General features: G+C 34.5%; 1 long non-coding RNA gene across 1 annotated transcript; it reads left to right on the top strand.

Annotated features, from left to right (window-relative positions):
* Positions 1–10,162: 10,162 nt before the first annotated feature.
* On the top strand, positions 10,163–13,569 carry LOC134262701 (uncharacterized). Its single transcript, XR_009991070.1, has 3 exons — positions 10,163–10,197; positions 10,355–10,432; positions 10,579–13,569. It is a non-coding gene; the product is annotated as an uncharacterized LOC134262701 (long non-coding RNA).
* The last annotated feature ends 3,192 nt before the right edge of the window (positions 13,570–16,761 follow it).

Here is a 16,761-nt window from a genome sequence, read left to right as displayed (position 1 = left end):
ATTTTAATACAAGTCCAATCAACTGTGTCTCAACCTATTGATAAGGGTTTCTACATACTACAATGCATCGTGACATCATGGTATTTGCTATTTATCATAGGAAAACTGCTTTGTAACATCATGTTATTTAACCCCAGTTTAAGTTAATGGTTTTACGGAAATTTACACCCAGTTTGCCAACCAATCAAATCTTGTGCTAGATAGATAGGAAATAATCAAACTTGTCCCAATCAGGACCCCTCGGGCTGATTTGAGCAGAGTTTTATAAATATATATGAATACAAAGGGAAAATCTTTTCCAGAACAACAAAGCCACAATTAGTCATAGTGATATGGAATCACCCTTGGGTGGTGAAGATTCCAGTTTGTTCATATCATGACCATTGGGAGCTAAGGGTTGACCTTATTAGGGCTCAAATTTTTAAAAGGATTGTATAGGACAAAATCTTTTGTTTAAGAACACCAAATCCATTGTTATTGATATGGAAGCATCCACATGTAGTTTAGATTTTTCGTGCTTTTTCTAGCCAATGTGGTCAGGTGAGCAGTATGGCCCATCTTGTTTGCTTTTAAAATAAACCATACATAATGCATTTTTAAATAGAAATGTTCTAGTATAGATCATGCTTATAACATAATCATATGAAATCTCCTATTTCAGGTCTTCTCTAAGATTGATAAGGATGGTAACAAAGTGTTAACCTGGGATGAATTATTTTCAATGGACATGAACGCAGCCATAGAAGAATTTCCCAAACTGTTTGGCAAGATAATCTCCAATTTAACAGGGGATGTTATTTTATTTGATGAGAAAGAAGAAGAAAATATAGAGTTATCCATGGAAAAGAATCCAGAGGAGCTTGTAGTTGAGGATTCAGATAGTACACAGGATGGAGGTCAAAGGTCACATGATGACCGACCTTCACCTGTAAAAACTCCTGATGACCTTGAGAAGGAGAAACTGATTAAAATGGCGGATGATGGGAATTTGGTCATGGAAGAGGAACCATTAAGGAGTCCTCATGAGGAACTGTGATTTTATAAAGTGTTAGTCTCACCCTAGTATAAAATCATGATTTTTGTGATAAAGGCAACTTTTGTGTCTAATTGATGTATTTTACATTACATTCCAAAGCATTACTCTCTGCATTCCAGAATACTATGCAAAATGTGATTTCAATTTTTTAATTAAACATTTTGTACTAGACAGCATTATACAGTTATTGACTGAATATGAAGGCAATATTTGATTTGTTGGCCAAATCAAAGTCTTTAACTTTTAGTTTTAGTATACCCTTCATTTAATTTAAGATTTAGTCAATATACGCTGTATTATCATTAACTTTATATCTTATGGAAAAATTTGGCGTAATCAATAAAGATAAAACAATAGCCTAGAAAGAAAAGCTACAAGAATTATTTATCACAAAATGGTTTTCTGTTCCAGTCTCTGTCTTCCAAATACTAGTAGTAACAACTCTTGCAGCTCTAATCTTTGGCTATTTTCGTGACGCTGATATTGAACGATGATTAATAATTTGTGATATAGCAGTGACGTTGCGGTCTAACAATTCTTATGTTGCACTGGCAGGCGGACAACAGTGAAATTGTTAGACCAAGTAATAAACATTTTATTTGTTACTTTCTATTAGTATTTAAAAGATATTTATAAGGGTATAAAAATATGGTTTGTGTTTATTTTGATAAACTTCATATGATTTATAAAATATTCCCAAACATTCTATGCAATTATATTTTGTATTATGCATGCTTACTTTGGTGTTAAAATGTATTTGTAAGGCAGCACCTTTACATATATGTACATAAATTTTACTTGTGGCATTTTGTTTTTGTAACATTTATAAAAAATAATTGAGTTAATGTAATGGGAATATATGTAAGTTATGTTGCATAATAAAAATGTCCATTGTTGCTGTGTATTATGGGTTGTTTTTTTTTTCATTCTGAGGAAGTTTTCTTTTATATTTGATTTGTCTATAGTATTAGAAATTTAGATAGATTTGATTGGTTGCCTTGAATCAAAATGGTGGATCTCATGACTCTCCATCTTTGGTACACACCTCTTTACAAAATCTTAGGATATAAGTGATTTTTACTCAATATGATTTTAAAAAATCATAAACAAGGCTACATTTGTTTGTCATGTTTGTAAGATTCTGTTCCTATTTCCCTCAAACTCTTAATTTTTTAAAACAACAATAAGCCTAAATTTCATAATGCACTCTGTCAATCAGGGGTAATGATAACAGTGATTTTGATGCCCTTTGGTTTGAAATCTGCAATTTTTTTTTCTTTTCTCTTATTTTGGTTACATGGTCGACCCTGCAATGCAATTCATGTTTTGACTTTTTCTTGCATTTTTTTTATCTTGGGAAGCACACTGTTATGGGTATCTATATAATAAGCCAGAGAGTAAACACATAAACATGGCGATATAAGATGATAATTGTGATATACGGTCAAATCTTAATTGTTATCTCAAATTCAATGGGGTTGAGAAAAAACAAAGCCTTAGAGATATCTGAAAATCTTAGATATCTAAGGTAAAATACGTAAAGAATAAGGGATTGGGGCCTTCAAATTACTTTGACATATCAATGGTATTCAAGATATCAGTGTTTGAGACATTGAATTTCAACCATTTATCAATCTATACTCTTTTTTTTAACCCCCCCCCCCTTCGAAGAAGGGAGGGCGTATTGCTTTGCTACTGTCCATGCATCGGTCTGTCTGTCTGTCTGTTGGTCCACCATCAGTTTCCTATCATTTTCTTTGCAGAGGATGCACATATTGAAACAAAATTTGGTATACAGATTTATCCTAATAATATCTAGGTCAATTCTGTTTTGGGTATGATAGGGCCATTAAGGAAAGAGTTCTGCCCCTTGGACTTAGAAAATTTCCAATAATTTGCAGTTTCCGTTCAATCTGATTAAGTTTCCGTTCATTTTCTTCGCAAAGGTTGCTTATATTTAAATGAAATTTGGTACATTTATCAGATTTATCATAAGAATAATATGTAGGCCAAGTTCTGTTTTGTGTATATGATCTGGCCATTTTGGACAGAGTTATGCCCCTTCAACTCAAAAAAACATTCCAATTATTTTGGAGAGGGGGGCATAAATGTTTTACAAACATCTCTTGTTTAAAACTATAACTTGATTTTTCTATATTTGTTATAATATTGTATTACCGGTAGTAACAGAGCACTGGCTATTTAATTGCTTAATTAACAGAAATGGATGAAAGAAATAGGAAAAAATATATTTAAAAATAGTGAATAATTCAGAGAATCTATGTGTTCTTGCTTATAGGAAGAAGAAGAGCATACGCGAATCTCGGAAAAGGGGGCTAAGGGCACTCAAAGTAACAATGCGCCATAGAGAGTAATGGTATGAATATTAATTGCAAATTCGCAAAAGCTTCTTGAGATATCGCCCGGAAATTAAATTTTTACATTCACACAGAATGGTTATATATAAAATTTATGGTCTTGATCTTTTGACCTCAAAGTATAAAGGGGTCTTTCCTGGGCCATAGAGTGTTGTGGTATAAAACGTCATCGTAAAAGCTCAAAAGCTTGTGGAGTTACCGTGTGGAAACGAAAGTGTTAAAACATACAGAAGTTTTGAATTATGACCTTTGACATTTTTACCTCAAAATCAATAAGGGACCTTCTTTAGGCAATAGAGAGTTGTATAAAATTTCGTTGCAAAAGCTCAAAGGCTTCTTGAGATATTGCGTGGAAATTAAAGTGTTACAGACAGACAGACAAACCGAAATCGTTATCGCCGCAGTGGGGGACAAAAATTTTTATAGTGAGTACTTTCTTACAAAAGGGCAAAAATCACCTAATATGGTATGTTTTAAAATGCCACGTTTAACACAAAATATATGTATGGTAAATAATACTTCTTCAATATACATTTCTAACATATACGAGGCGCATTTTGTTTTATTTACTCAGGAGGGGCAATTAATATCGATACAATACCGTTAATGTATTTATTGTGAAATTTGTCAAATATTTGAAAACTGGACGCCTTTGCACCCCAATCACCCCACCCCAACGATGAAGAATAACTCAGAAGGAGAAGTATTATTATTATACCTCATTATGAATATTCTACACAACGCGTTATCTGATTGGTTCTAGGTTATCACGTGATCGGGCCGTAAAACTTCATATTTCCCGTCGTCGGCACGCTTTTCATCATATTCCACCTCTTCGGAACACCTAGTGAATTTTCCCGCAATATAGTTCTCGTTCGTTGAATGAAAACTCCCGAGAGTAGCAGACGTCACAATAGCCTGGTTTACGTCACAAAACTGATGACAATGTGTTGACCAAAGGGTTTTATAGTAACTTTACGTTAAAGCTGACATGAACTCTTAAAAAGGCATCAGTTTTCATCTTTGTACGACTTACTACATTCCTGTACGCCCTTGTCCGCCATATTTCTTCAATTCCGCCATATTTATCGAAGATTTTTGGCCACCTGTACCTGCTATATATAGCCTTGTAGAATTGTTTCACTTCAGTGATTTTCTAGTCGGGCTGTCGACATGTACACATCTCCGATAGCATAGTTTTTAGAAGTCCATAAACTGAATAAACTGACCAAATACATGTTTGAAAAGTAAGAATTCAACCAAACAATAGAACTATACCGAGAATTAAATTATTTTTAAATGCATTTGCTGCAATATAGAAAATACACTAACACGGAATACATTCATGTACAGCAAAAATCCATGCAGGTCGAGAAAACGCGTCAAACGCAGTGATAAAACATTTACCTGAATATACTGCTATCGTTACAGGGATGTGCACATGTCGAAAGAATTATCCTATTTTACTTTTATTGAAAAATGCATCTCAGTAATCCATTGCTAACTCAATCAGTAAAAGATGCTTGGACACACGTGGCCCATGCCAATCATTTTATTTGCTCAGGGAAAATATCAAAGGTTGAAAGCTTAGTGGGGTTGAGTGAAAAAAATGCAAGTGATTTTTTTCAAAACTAAACATTACTCTTGTCTGTAAATGTTGCAAATAGAATTTATGATTACATGATTTAACTTCATTAAATTTATAATAAAGCATGCATTATTACGAATCATTCACCTTTTGAAGATATTTTCCTGTCATAGGAGGGGGGGGGGGTGTAATAAAACATGCATATTAACACTCTCATAAAAATAATTTAAAAAACGTCTGAAACAGATTGATTTCTTTATGATTAATTATTATCAAATAAATACTGTGTATTGGCTTTATTAAACCTAATATAATTTGATTTAAAGTTATTTATAATTTTATGCACAATGAATGAAAACATACCCTATGCACGCTTCCCCAAAAGTCGAAGTGCTGAAATTCCCAGAAAAAAATAAAGGAATAGTAATTTTCTTGTTATATGCACATCTATGCACATTGTGTCCTAAATATCTGCAAAGTTTGACGAAATTGTGTGCAGCTGTTTATGAGGAATTGCGCTGACAAACTGCTCATCTTTACATTCAAGATATGGCCAAAATCTAAATGTAAAAGTGCGGAAATTCCCGAAAAAATATAGAATTCGGAATTTCCTGGTGATGTGCAAATCTAGACACACATTGACTGCTATAAATATCTCGAAAGTTCGACAAAACTCTGTTCAGTGGTTTATAAGAAGTTGCGCTGACCAGAATTTAATGTGAATTCAATTTCTTGACATAATTAAATAATTAATGATTGCTAGAAAAAGCAGATAGAAAGAGAGAGCAACCCCCCCCCCCGGTGAGAATTTCACATTCTACCTAAATTTAGCTTTTTAGAAATTCTCTTATCTGTTGTCCAGGTTCAGGTTCAACTCGTACGTTTGAACATAGGTGTCGGAACCGGGGGATGTTTTTTTTTTTTTTTTTTTTTTTTTTTTACAAATATATACCCGTTACTTTGTATAGACATTGAACATTGCTGCGTAGGTTTAGCGCCCCCCCCCCCCCACTTTCTAAAGACAAGTCGCAGTATAGGTTAAAAAAGAGGAAAGTGTTGGTGTTTGGAGAAAAATTTTGTTATTAAAGTTCTAACCTACCTTCCCCCCCCCTTTCCCCCCAAACGAAATGATATTCGTGTTTTGGAAAAGGACATTTCCCCTTTTTTTAAGCTTCTCAGATTCTTTGAATGTATAAAAAAATTCTTTGCACTTAGCCCCCCCCCTTTCAATTTGCTTTCGACGCCAATGCGTTTTAGAAGGTATTTGAGAGAGTTCCCAATGTACCCATTCCTGTGATGTATATTTCACGTTTATTATATCCCCCGCTTGAAAAGTGAGAGGGTATATAGTAATAGTTATGTCCGTCCGTCGGGTCTGTTACGCTTTGGGGTACCCATCTCTTATCCGCAAATCCTCTTATACCACTTAGTGAAATTTACTAAAACTTTCACAGAATCTTATAGGTTTATTACATATTACCATTGTGCACTTCCTATTTTACTTTTTGATCCGACACGTATTTTGGGTTTAGCGACAACAGCAAAATATGGACTTTGCCATTATAACCATATGGGAGGCGGGGGTATCATTTAGTGAGCTCATTGCTCACAATACCTCTAGTTTCTCTTTCAATTTGGCCGTTTGGGTTATCTTCTTGTCCAAATTTAAATTATTATTCAATTTATGAAGTTTCGACATCCCGCCTGAAAAAAAAAAATCCTTGATCTGTCCTAAGGCTTAATAAATGGTACAGCAGAAAGTGCGTAGGATCTTATACCTATTATTGCTCTAAGGGATGGTTACAGAGTGAGAGAGAGAGAGAGGGATCGAGAGAGAGGGAGAGTTAGTTCAATATACAAAAGAGTAAATAAAAATTATCCGTATTCAACCAGTGTCAAGAATCCCTACCCTAGCTTTTAAAATTATCTCCCAAATACTCCTACAGAAATTATTTTTATATAAAAAAAAAATAGCGAGACTATCAGGCAGGGATACTGAAATCTCGATAGACTCTCTATAACAACATAATTATAAAACATTTATACATTCCTCAAAATGCACATACTTTGTGGTCGGAGTGACACATTTAAAAAAAATTTCAAAATTGAATTCGGCAGAGATGTCTGTCTTCCAAGAATATTTAGATAATGGTCATGTCAATTATTTTTGCACGCCCCCCCCCCGCCGAAAAATCAAATGCCTAGATGTCAATCTGAACAGGGGATGGCATTTCTTCGTGTGTTTGTGTGTTAAAGAACGTATAGATCTATGTACACATAAAAAAAATGTATTCTGGTTAATTGCTTTTAAGATTTGAAGTAAATAATTACCGTACATCAAATTACTTGGTTTAGATTTGAGATTAGTACTAAAATAATCAGTTATAATTGACAAATGAATTTTGCGACGCAAACCAACTGCAGACTATATACATGACTTTGTATAGAATGTATATTAGAACTACATGTAGATAGACATTTCACAATTATAGCTTATGAACAGCAGTTATAATACCCCCCCCCCTTTCAGCCGCGCAAATACCAAATAACTTCTCTTTCCACTTGTGATATTTTCCCTGACCAAAATCTGATCAGCACGGACTAGTAGGGAGTAATGACAGTGTGTTTACTTTTGAGCTTTTACGGAATTTATTTCTTTTTTGTGATGCATATTTCAATAAATGGAATTCAGGGTGTATATCACTTGACCTGTGCACATCTTCGAACCGATGCAGTAACCTTATTACCAGGTATGGGTACGTTTACAGCGTTCGAGGCGTTTTGTCGATATGCACCAATTGCATAGGGGCTGCACGTTGGTTGTTTTGTTCCATTCAAATGATATAATTTCAAAATGTGTGTGCAGATTTTACTGCTTTTTATTTCAAGTTTATTTTGCATAAATTGGCGCACTGTAAAAATACGTACGCGTGACGTGCATCTAAATTTCTCACCAAACTTGCATTTTTTTCTTTTGATTCAAATCAATAATTATTCAGAAATATGATTTTTATGTTGTTTATTGTGGTTTTGAAATGTCTTGATCTCCTCATGTGTTCTCCTATGCTTTACCATCGGAGATGTGCACAAGTCGATACCCAAACCAAAAAATCATTCAACTGTAACGAGCGCTTTGGGGTATATATCGTTACAATGAGACAAGGTATCTGAAAGAAATATGGCGGAATACGGCTATAGTTGGTATGAAACAAGTCGTACATAGATGAAAATGTTGCGTTTTTAAGAATTCATGTCAGCTTTAACAATGAAAGTGAATTTGAGAGCGGTGCCGAATTTGAAAGTTTATGTTTATTTCAAAGGTTTTGCTTGTTTCGGTATAATAAACAATTCATTGCATGAATGTTCGGGAAACATGAAGACTTATTCAGCCAAGAAATATCATATTCCCCTCGGGCGAAGGTAGAGTCTATAACTTAACCCAGTCAACGCATCCGGAAAAATAATTTCCGATTTGGTTAATATATTATATATATATATTGTACGCCGAACCCGATGCATTTTAATGATATTTTAGCGGGAAAAATAAATGTAGAGCAGTCCGAATATCATGGTTGATGAAAAGAAATATAAGAAAAGTAATTGAATGGAGTCATAGTGATGTTTCCACATGGACGAAGAAAGAGGGTATGTATAGAACTTATTATTTCATGTATGCATTCATTTTCTTACGATTTTTTCTAACGTTACCTGGATACATGCACAGAGTCGGCTATCTTGTTAACAGGATCAATCTAATAAACAACGGGCATACAGGAAAAATTGTCAACCAAAAGTTATTCCTTTTTAAGTCTTCTGATGAAATTTGAAAATTTTCCATTTTTGCAGTGTTAATTTATAGCCCATTCGGGATATTATATCCCAAACTGACTATTATATCCCATTTGGACAATTGGTCCCAACCTGATTAACATTTAAAAAAAAAAAGACTACTGAGCATCAATTAACAACAATCAAGTCTGAAAAAAATTAGTAATTGTGATTGTTAAAAGTATTAAATAAATAAGCCTGCCATTGCACAAAAAAACTAGAAACCTACTTATCCTACTCGTTGTGTGTTTTGTAAAGTCTTGTTGATAAAAAACACACAAATTGGTTGAATAAAAAGCATATTCAACTACAAATCATGGGAAATCCTATATAAACACTTGATAACCAAGTCACTATGCAACAACATAATGGGGTCAAACAAAAAATACCCCTATCAGTACACTACATAACATGGTCACTACACTGTTACCCTGATACTGCGCTACATAACCCAATCATTACACTATATAATCCAGTCACTACACAACATATCCCAGCCATTTTACTGCATAACCCAGTCACAACACAACATAAAAAAGTCACGACACTGCATATCCCAGTCACTACACAACATAACCCAGTCACTACACAACATAACCCAGTCACGACACTTCATATCCCAGTCACTGCGCAACATAATCCAGTCACTACACAACATAACCCAGTCACTACACTACATATCCTAGTCACTGCACTACATATCCCAGTCACTGCACTACATATCCCAGTCACTGCACAACATAACCCAGTCACTAAACAACATATCCCAGTCACTACACTACATATCCCAGTCACTACACTACATAAAACAGTCACTACACTACATATCCCAGTCACTGCACAGCATAACCCAGTCACTACACAACACATCCCAGTCACTGCGCAACATATCCCAGTCACTGCACAACATATCCCAGTCACTACAATACATAACCTAGTCACTACAATACATAAAACAATCACTGCACTACATATCGCAGTCACTGCACAACATAACCCAGTCACTGCACAACATAACCCAGTCACTACACAACATGTCCCAGTCACTACACTACATATCACAGTCACTGCACAGCATAACCCAGTCACTGCACAGCATAACCCAGTCACTACACAACACATCCCAGTCACTGCGCAACATAACCCAGTCACTACACAACATATCCCAGTCACTAATATGTTCATTTTAAATGCTGTATCAAAAATTGCACTGAAAAAATTATTGAATCTTTTCATTGGAACTTAAGATAATTTATGTGCAGTTCCAAAGGTATTTTCTGTTTACATTTCAATGGACAATATGCTGACTTACTTTAATAGGAACAAGAACATCAAGATGAAATGTTCTGCAGCAAACCTTTGCCTGGGTAAGAGTTTGCAGATAATTATTTGATTTTGAAGTCATGAATGCAAAAGAAATTTAGAACTGTACTCTATTTGTAATTCTTTGTCATTTATTGTCTTAATTCCTCTTTTTGGTTACTTTTTTACCAGGTCTATATAAAATTTTAAATAATTTTCCAGATCCATTTTCACTCGATATAGAACCTTCCAAACTCTTGAAAATGAAGAATTGGAAAGTATCTTTATAGATAGTCCACTGTATGTATACTCAATAATTTTTAATTTTTTTTTACCAGATCTATTACATGTTTAAAAAGCAGCATAACAATTTATGAATGTACTCCCTTTACCCATTAGAATATATGTAAGCATGCATTATTTTCAAAAGATTTTTCTTTTTTCAGAATGGCAGTTCACTATTTCTCATTCATTCTGCTGAAAGAAGCAATGGTTTATCTGATCTGTAACAAAACAGGACTGCCTTATGAAGAGGCTGATGCAAGATGCTCATCAACAGAGTGTTTAGTGAAAGATGTCCATCTATAAGTGACTGTTCAGTCCAAAAACTTATTATGCCATACAAACTTATAATGCCATACAACAAACCAGTATTTGGTTCTTTTGTAACTTCATATGTGATAAATGTTGCAGTATGATGTGTAGTGACTGGATTGTGTTGTGAAGTGACTGGATTATGTAGTCAAATGAATGGATTATGTTGTGTTGTGATTGGGTTATGTAGTGCGGTGACTGGGTTATGTTATGTAGTGACTGGGATATGTTGTGTAGTGACTGGGTTATGTTGTGTAGTGACTGGGATATGTTGTGCAGTGACTGGGTTATGTAATGTAGTGACTGTTTTATGTTGTGCAGTGACTGGGATATGTTGTGCAGTGACTGGGTTATGTTGTGTAGTGACTGGGTTATGTTGTGTAGTGATTGGGATATGTTGTGTAGTGACTGGGATATGTTGTATTGTAGTGACTGAGATATGTAGAGTAGTGACTGGGATATGTTGTGTAGTGACTGGGTTATGTTGCGCAGTGACTGAATTATGTAGTGTTGTGACTGAGATATGTAGTGTAGTGACTGGGTTATGTTGTGTAGTGACTGGGATATGTAGTGTAGTAACTAGGTAATGTTGTGTAGTGACTGGGATATGTTGTGCAGTGACTGGGATATGTAGTGTAGTGACTGTTTTATGTTGTGCAGTGACTGGGATATGTAGTGTAGTGACTAGGTTATGTTGTGTAGTGACTGGGATATGTTGTGCAGTGACTGGGTTATGTGGTGTAGTGACTGTTTTATGTTGTGCAGTGACTGGGATATGTTGTGTAGTGACTGGGATATGTATTGTAGTGACTGGGTTATGTTGTGTAGTGACTAGGATATGTAGTGTTGTGACTGGGTTATGTTTTGCAGTGAATTGGATATGTAGTGTAGTGACTGGGTTATGTTGTGCAGTGACTGGGATATGTAGAGTAGTGGCTGGGATATGTTGTGTAGTGACTGGGTTATGTTGTGTAGTGACTGGGTTAAGTTGTGTAGTGACTGGGTTATGTTGCGCAGTGATTGGGATGTGTTGTGTAGTGACAGGGTTATGTTGTGTAGTGACTGGGATTTGTTGTGTAGTGACTGGGTTATGTTGTGTAGTGACTGGGTTATGTTGTGTAGTGACATTTTTTTGTAGTGAAGAGACTACCATATATACTCGCCTATAAGTCGGTTTTTTGGGAGTAAATATCTGGTCCAAAACTCTGTATCCGACTTATAGGCGAGCTATCAAAACAATGGTATTATATGAGGTCAGTCCTTCTGAAATATAAGCTAATTAAATACAACCGACTTATAGGCGGACCGACTTATAGGCGAGTATATACGGTAGTTTATGTAGTGCAGTGACTGAGTTATGTAGTGTTGTGACAGGTTCATTTTAGCTAATGACTGGATTTAGTTTCTGTATTTATTGGGTTTCATTATAAAATGAATTGTCAATTTTATGCAGTAATATAATATGTAGTGACCTAATTATTATACTTAATGAATGGTTATCAAGTGATGGGTTATGTTATGAAGTGATGTGTGTTATGTTCCAGGGTAACCCTGTTATGATTTTGTAATATTATGACTGCATTATATTGTATCATGCCTTGAATATTTTGCATCATAATTAAGTTATGGAAGTTACATTTGTGTTGTAGTGACTTGGTTATGCTTTTATTATCAAGTTATGTTTATACATAAATTGATACTTTTGTACTGTGTTATTCAGTACTGTTATTGATTTATAGTTTACTGTGTTCTTATTTTTTCCATTGCAACAAAGTGACCATGTGACATTATAATTAAGATGGGCAGATATTGATTTCAGTAGGTTAATAATTTTAAAAATGGAATATAAATCATCCATTAATTTATTGTTTTATGTTCATAATGATTTGTTTTGTGTTTTTCTTATTTTCTTTCTTTATCATCTGGTTTTGCTTTTCCCTTCGTTTTGTTTTGATCCAATTTAGAAGATTGTGGAAATGTCAACATATATATGTGTCAAATATAAGGGCAAGTCAGTATAGAATGATTCTGAAAATGAATGCATGCATACATTATCAGTATATTAGGTCTATTTTGCATAAGCACAATTACTTGTAGTAATGTACTGTAACATTTCTTTCCTGATTACATTCAAGTTTGAGTTTGAATGCATGAGTGTCTTGAATACCTATAAGATTAGTATATGTTTACTCGCTAGACAGATCAACTATGCATTTTATAAGGCATTGTTTCAAGGTACCCATTGCATTCAAGTCAGGCTTTTAGTCGCTATACTTATGCAATATTAATTTGAATGATTATTTTTAAAATTTATGGTCTCATATCTGTAACGATGTGGTCAAACAAATTGAGTGAGATGCGTTAATAATAATCTCATTAAGATTTGTAGAGAATAAACATTTTGGATTGTTATACCTTTAAGAATTTGTTCCTATACAAATCTATACAAAAAAAGTCTAATGTTTTGCTGAGCGGGCATAAAAAAAATCGATGTTGGACCACAGAGTTCTCGAGCAAAATGCGTTTTGTTGGACCCTCGAACCAAACTGTCTGCCTTTGGCCTAAACGCCTCAGGCAGGCAGTTTGGTTCGAGGGTCCGACAAAACGCATGTTGCCCTCGAACTCAGTCAATAAATGTATATTGACATCTCCAGACCAAATTTTTTAGTCTCTACAAATCTTGCTGAGATTATGTTAGTCTTATTGAAAATTTGTTTGAAAAGTTATTGCTTTATCTGACGATGTGATTTATATTTCCATAATTACATTCCTGTATTGTTTTTTAAACTGTGTGTAGGATGGGAAGGTTAACGGTTAAGCAATGAATAAATAATATATAATAATTGTGGTTTTACTAATTTGTGGAAAGGAATCGATTGCACTGATCAACACATCAAACAAAAACTAGAAAGTCTGCTATTGCAAGCAATTAATAGCGTATGTTGCCCCGAACTGGACAAGACTTTCCTTTTTTCATCCATTAGCTCGATCAGCTTGGACAACCATCAACTCGTATCAGTCCTTTCAGTACTTTGATTTGAAAATCAAAATATTAACTTTTGTAATAATTTCAGATGTCACCGGATAGAACGGCGCATTCGGGGTGGCGGTGGGGCGTGACACGGGGTGGCGGCACCGAAGCGAGAAAAACACCATCAAGGTGTGTTTACCTGAATTTTTTTCATATGTTCAGACGTCTTAGATCAGAAAATTGTATGCTACGGAAGAGAACAATATCAACGTACCTCTGACTCTTTAAAGCAGCCTTTGAGAGTGCTCCGTTTTCTCAAACACTCCTCCTCACTTTTCGGGGTATCAACGTTTTCGACTTCTGACATGATATTTTGTTTCAAAATTGACCTCAGAGGGGGTTTTTCCTCACATCATCAACAGAAATAAAGTTATACGGTAGAATTTAACTTCAATCCTACTTTAAAAGTCAATAAATGTTACTTATTAAGCCAATTTAGGCTTCAAACTCTATGCGACGATCGGGGTGGCGGTTTTTATGCCCTGCGGGGTGGCTGCATGTCCGAAAAATAAAGATTATTTTCTCATTCAGCGTTCTCCTGGCCCCCTTGCAAGACAAAAAAGATTCACATTTCATAGAGAAATTTAGATTATGGCATGGCATGATGTTATTTCGCTATAAATGTGGCTATGTCAAACTTTTAAGAAGTTTATTTTTATAATTTAAAGTCCGAACTGAACAAGGAATAGACACTTTATAATGATACAATGTAGTGGTGCGTATTGCTATGTACAGTTGCTAAATTGAAGTTTTGAACAAAAGTCCATGTTAAAGTCATATACGCTATATAGACGCCAAATTTTGTGTGAAACAAAATGATAAATGATTTAAAACACATGAAGTGTAACGAAAAATAATACTTTCCACAAAATTGTACTATATATGTCGTTGTATTAACAAAACAATAAAACAATATCTAGGAATTCAGAATTCAGTCTTTTCATGAATATTGATAAAGGAAGTGCGTAAACAGTAGGTCTATATATAGAAACACATGTCCACGGGAAATCACAGACAACGAGGTATGCTGCATTTTGACAACAATTATTGATATATGGTTAATATGCATCATAACAGAGAAGATGGTTGGTACTGAAAACACTAAAAACTAAGTACCATTAAGTAAAACGCTTGCCATCCACGTCAAAAGTGAGTAGTATTTCAAACGGCCTACCTTGTTTTCTTTACGCCACGTGTGTTTATCAATCTAAAAGTAGCGACGGCGTCACGTGATGGGTTTATTTAAAAATAGCTATTTTTCTTTCCTTGCAGGAAAATAAATAATCATAATTTGATAACTTTGTAATGCGTTTAATTTTTATGGTGTAATTTACAATATTTTCGTAACTTGTATTGATAAACAAATAATATCAATTTCCAATAGTATTTTAACTGGCGCAAGTTACAGCGTGTATACTTTTAAGCAGAATAATCAAGATAAATTCAATATATTGTGATAATCTGTTTATCCGGGACAAACGTTCATAGCCGAAAGATGTGAAATTAACTGAAATTGTCGATTTATTTGTATCACACTAAAATAATGCTAAAAATTGGCCAAACCCTCTGCACTTAATTAATGCGTTTTACAAGAAGTTGACTTGTAAAATGCATTAATTAGGTGCAGAAGGTTTGGCCAATTTTTATAAAGCCCCTAATTTGACTAATTACGGGCAAAAAAACTTGAAAATCTATCATAGATGATTGCTATCCATTCCTATATCTTTTAAGTGAGACGGGAAGGGGGATATCCCATCCACTAAATGCAAAAAGAACAAATAATTTCACTTTAACAAATCTCAATACGGCCCTCAATAATGGACAAAAACTTTACCATACATTAGCTTCAGAAGAAAAAATAAAAGGGTTGGTGCTAATTGAAAGAGAACAAAATTCAAACCTGGAAAAAAATTGACAAGCAAAAGAAGTAAATTATTCAAACGTTAAATCCTGTTTCTTGGGGGAGGTGTTAAGATAGACCAATATTCTTTCAGTACCATTTTCTTTTTCAAAACCCATGCACAACGCGCCCTTCTTTGAATACACTGTAACCTGTGCGTGTAGAAAGGGGTGGGGCTAAAACTACCCCCAAAATGTTCAATGTCTTTATTATGTCTATCTTTGCAAAAAGTGGGTGGGGCTATGCCATACAAGAAACTGTAGAATCCCCCCTCCCCGACCATGTTCGGTCTAATCCATTGGAACAAACGTAAAATGAACTGAAATAAAAAGCATAAAAACGACAACGAGAGCATACCGGTGTTGTAGAGTAAGATTTCCCCTATAGCCAGCTTTCCCCCCGGAAATCGTACTCTAGAGTAGGATTTTCCACTTAGGGGAAGCTCATACCAGAGTAAAATACCCCTCTTTCTTTCTCAGAGTAGCATTCCCCCCCCCCCCCCCCCCTCGTTTATAGAGTCAATGTAAACCACAACCGCAATACTCAGTATCTTTGTGAAAAAAAGATAAACGGCAAACTGATTTTTAAAAGGTAAATGAGTGGGTTTAATTAATTATATTGTAAGGCAAATCATGTAATCTCAAACCAAAATATTTTAGCTTTCAAATGAAATGTAAATATTCTCAAAATATAATGAAACAAACAAAAATGATGTCTAGATTGGTATATATTTTTGGACCTACATGTATTTTGGTTGTAAATGATTACAAAAATAAAATTTCTAAAATATCTAAAAATTGTAAACTTACTAAGATGTTCAAATTTCCACCTTTCTGTAACCATCCTTATTAATCTATATAATTTTTTCGTCATATTAAATCTCCTTAAATCCCATTTTTTGAAACTTTTGATGAAAAGTTTTACTTTCATTTTACATATTTAAAAACTGTAGATCACTATATTTTCGCGACATCTTATTTTCGCGAGATAGTCATTGACTCTTGATAAGCGATACAAATTTTCACGAATTGTGGTTCTTGCTCTATATAATTCTATAGAATACTATTATACGCGAGAATCAAATTTTCGCTAGCACTCTTTCTC

The sequence above is a fragment of the Saccostrea cucullata genome, unplaced genomic scaffold (genome assembly GCF_032062105.1).
Source record: "Saccostrea cucullata isolate Sc308-1 unplaced genomic scaffold, CSIRO_AGI_Scuc_v1 ctg11559, whole genome shotgun sequence".
Taxonomy (NCBI): Eukaryota; Metazoa; Mollusca; class Bivalvia; order Ostreida; family Ostreidae; genus Saccostrea; species Saccostrea cuccullata.
The sequence above is the reverse complement of the archived record's forward strand: the minus strand, read 5'-3'. Positions and strand labels throughout refer to the sequence as shown.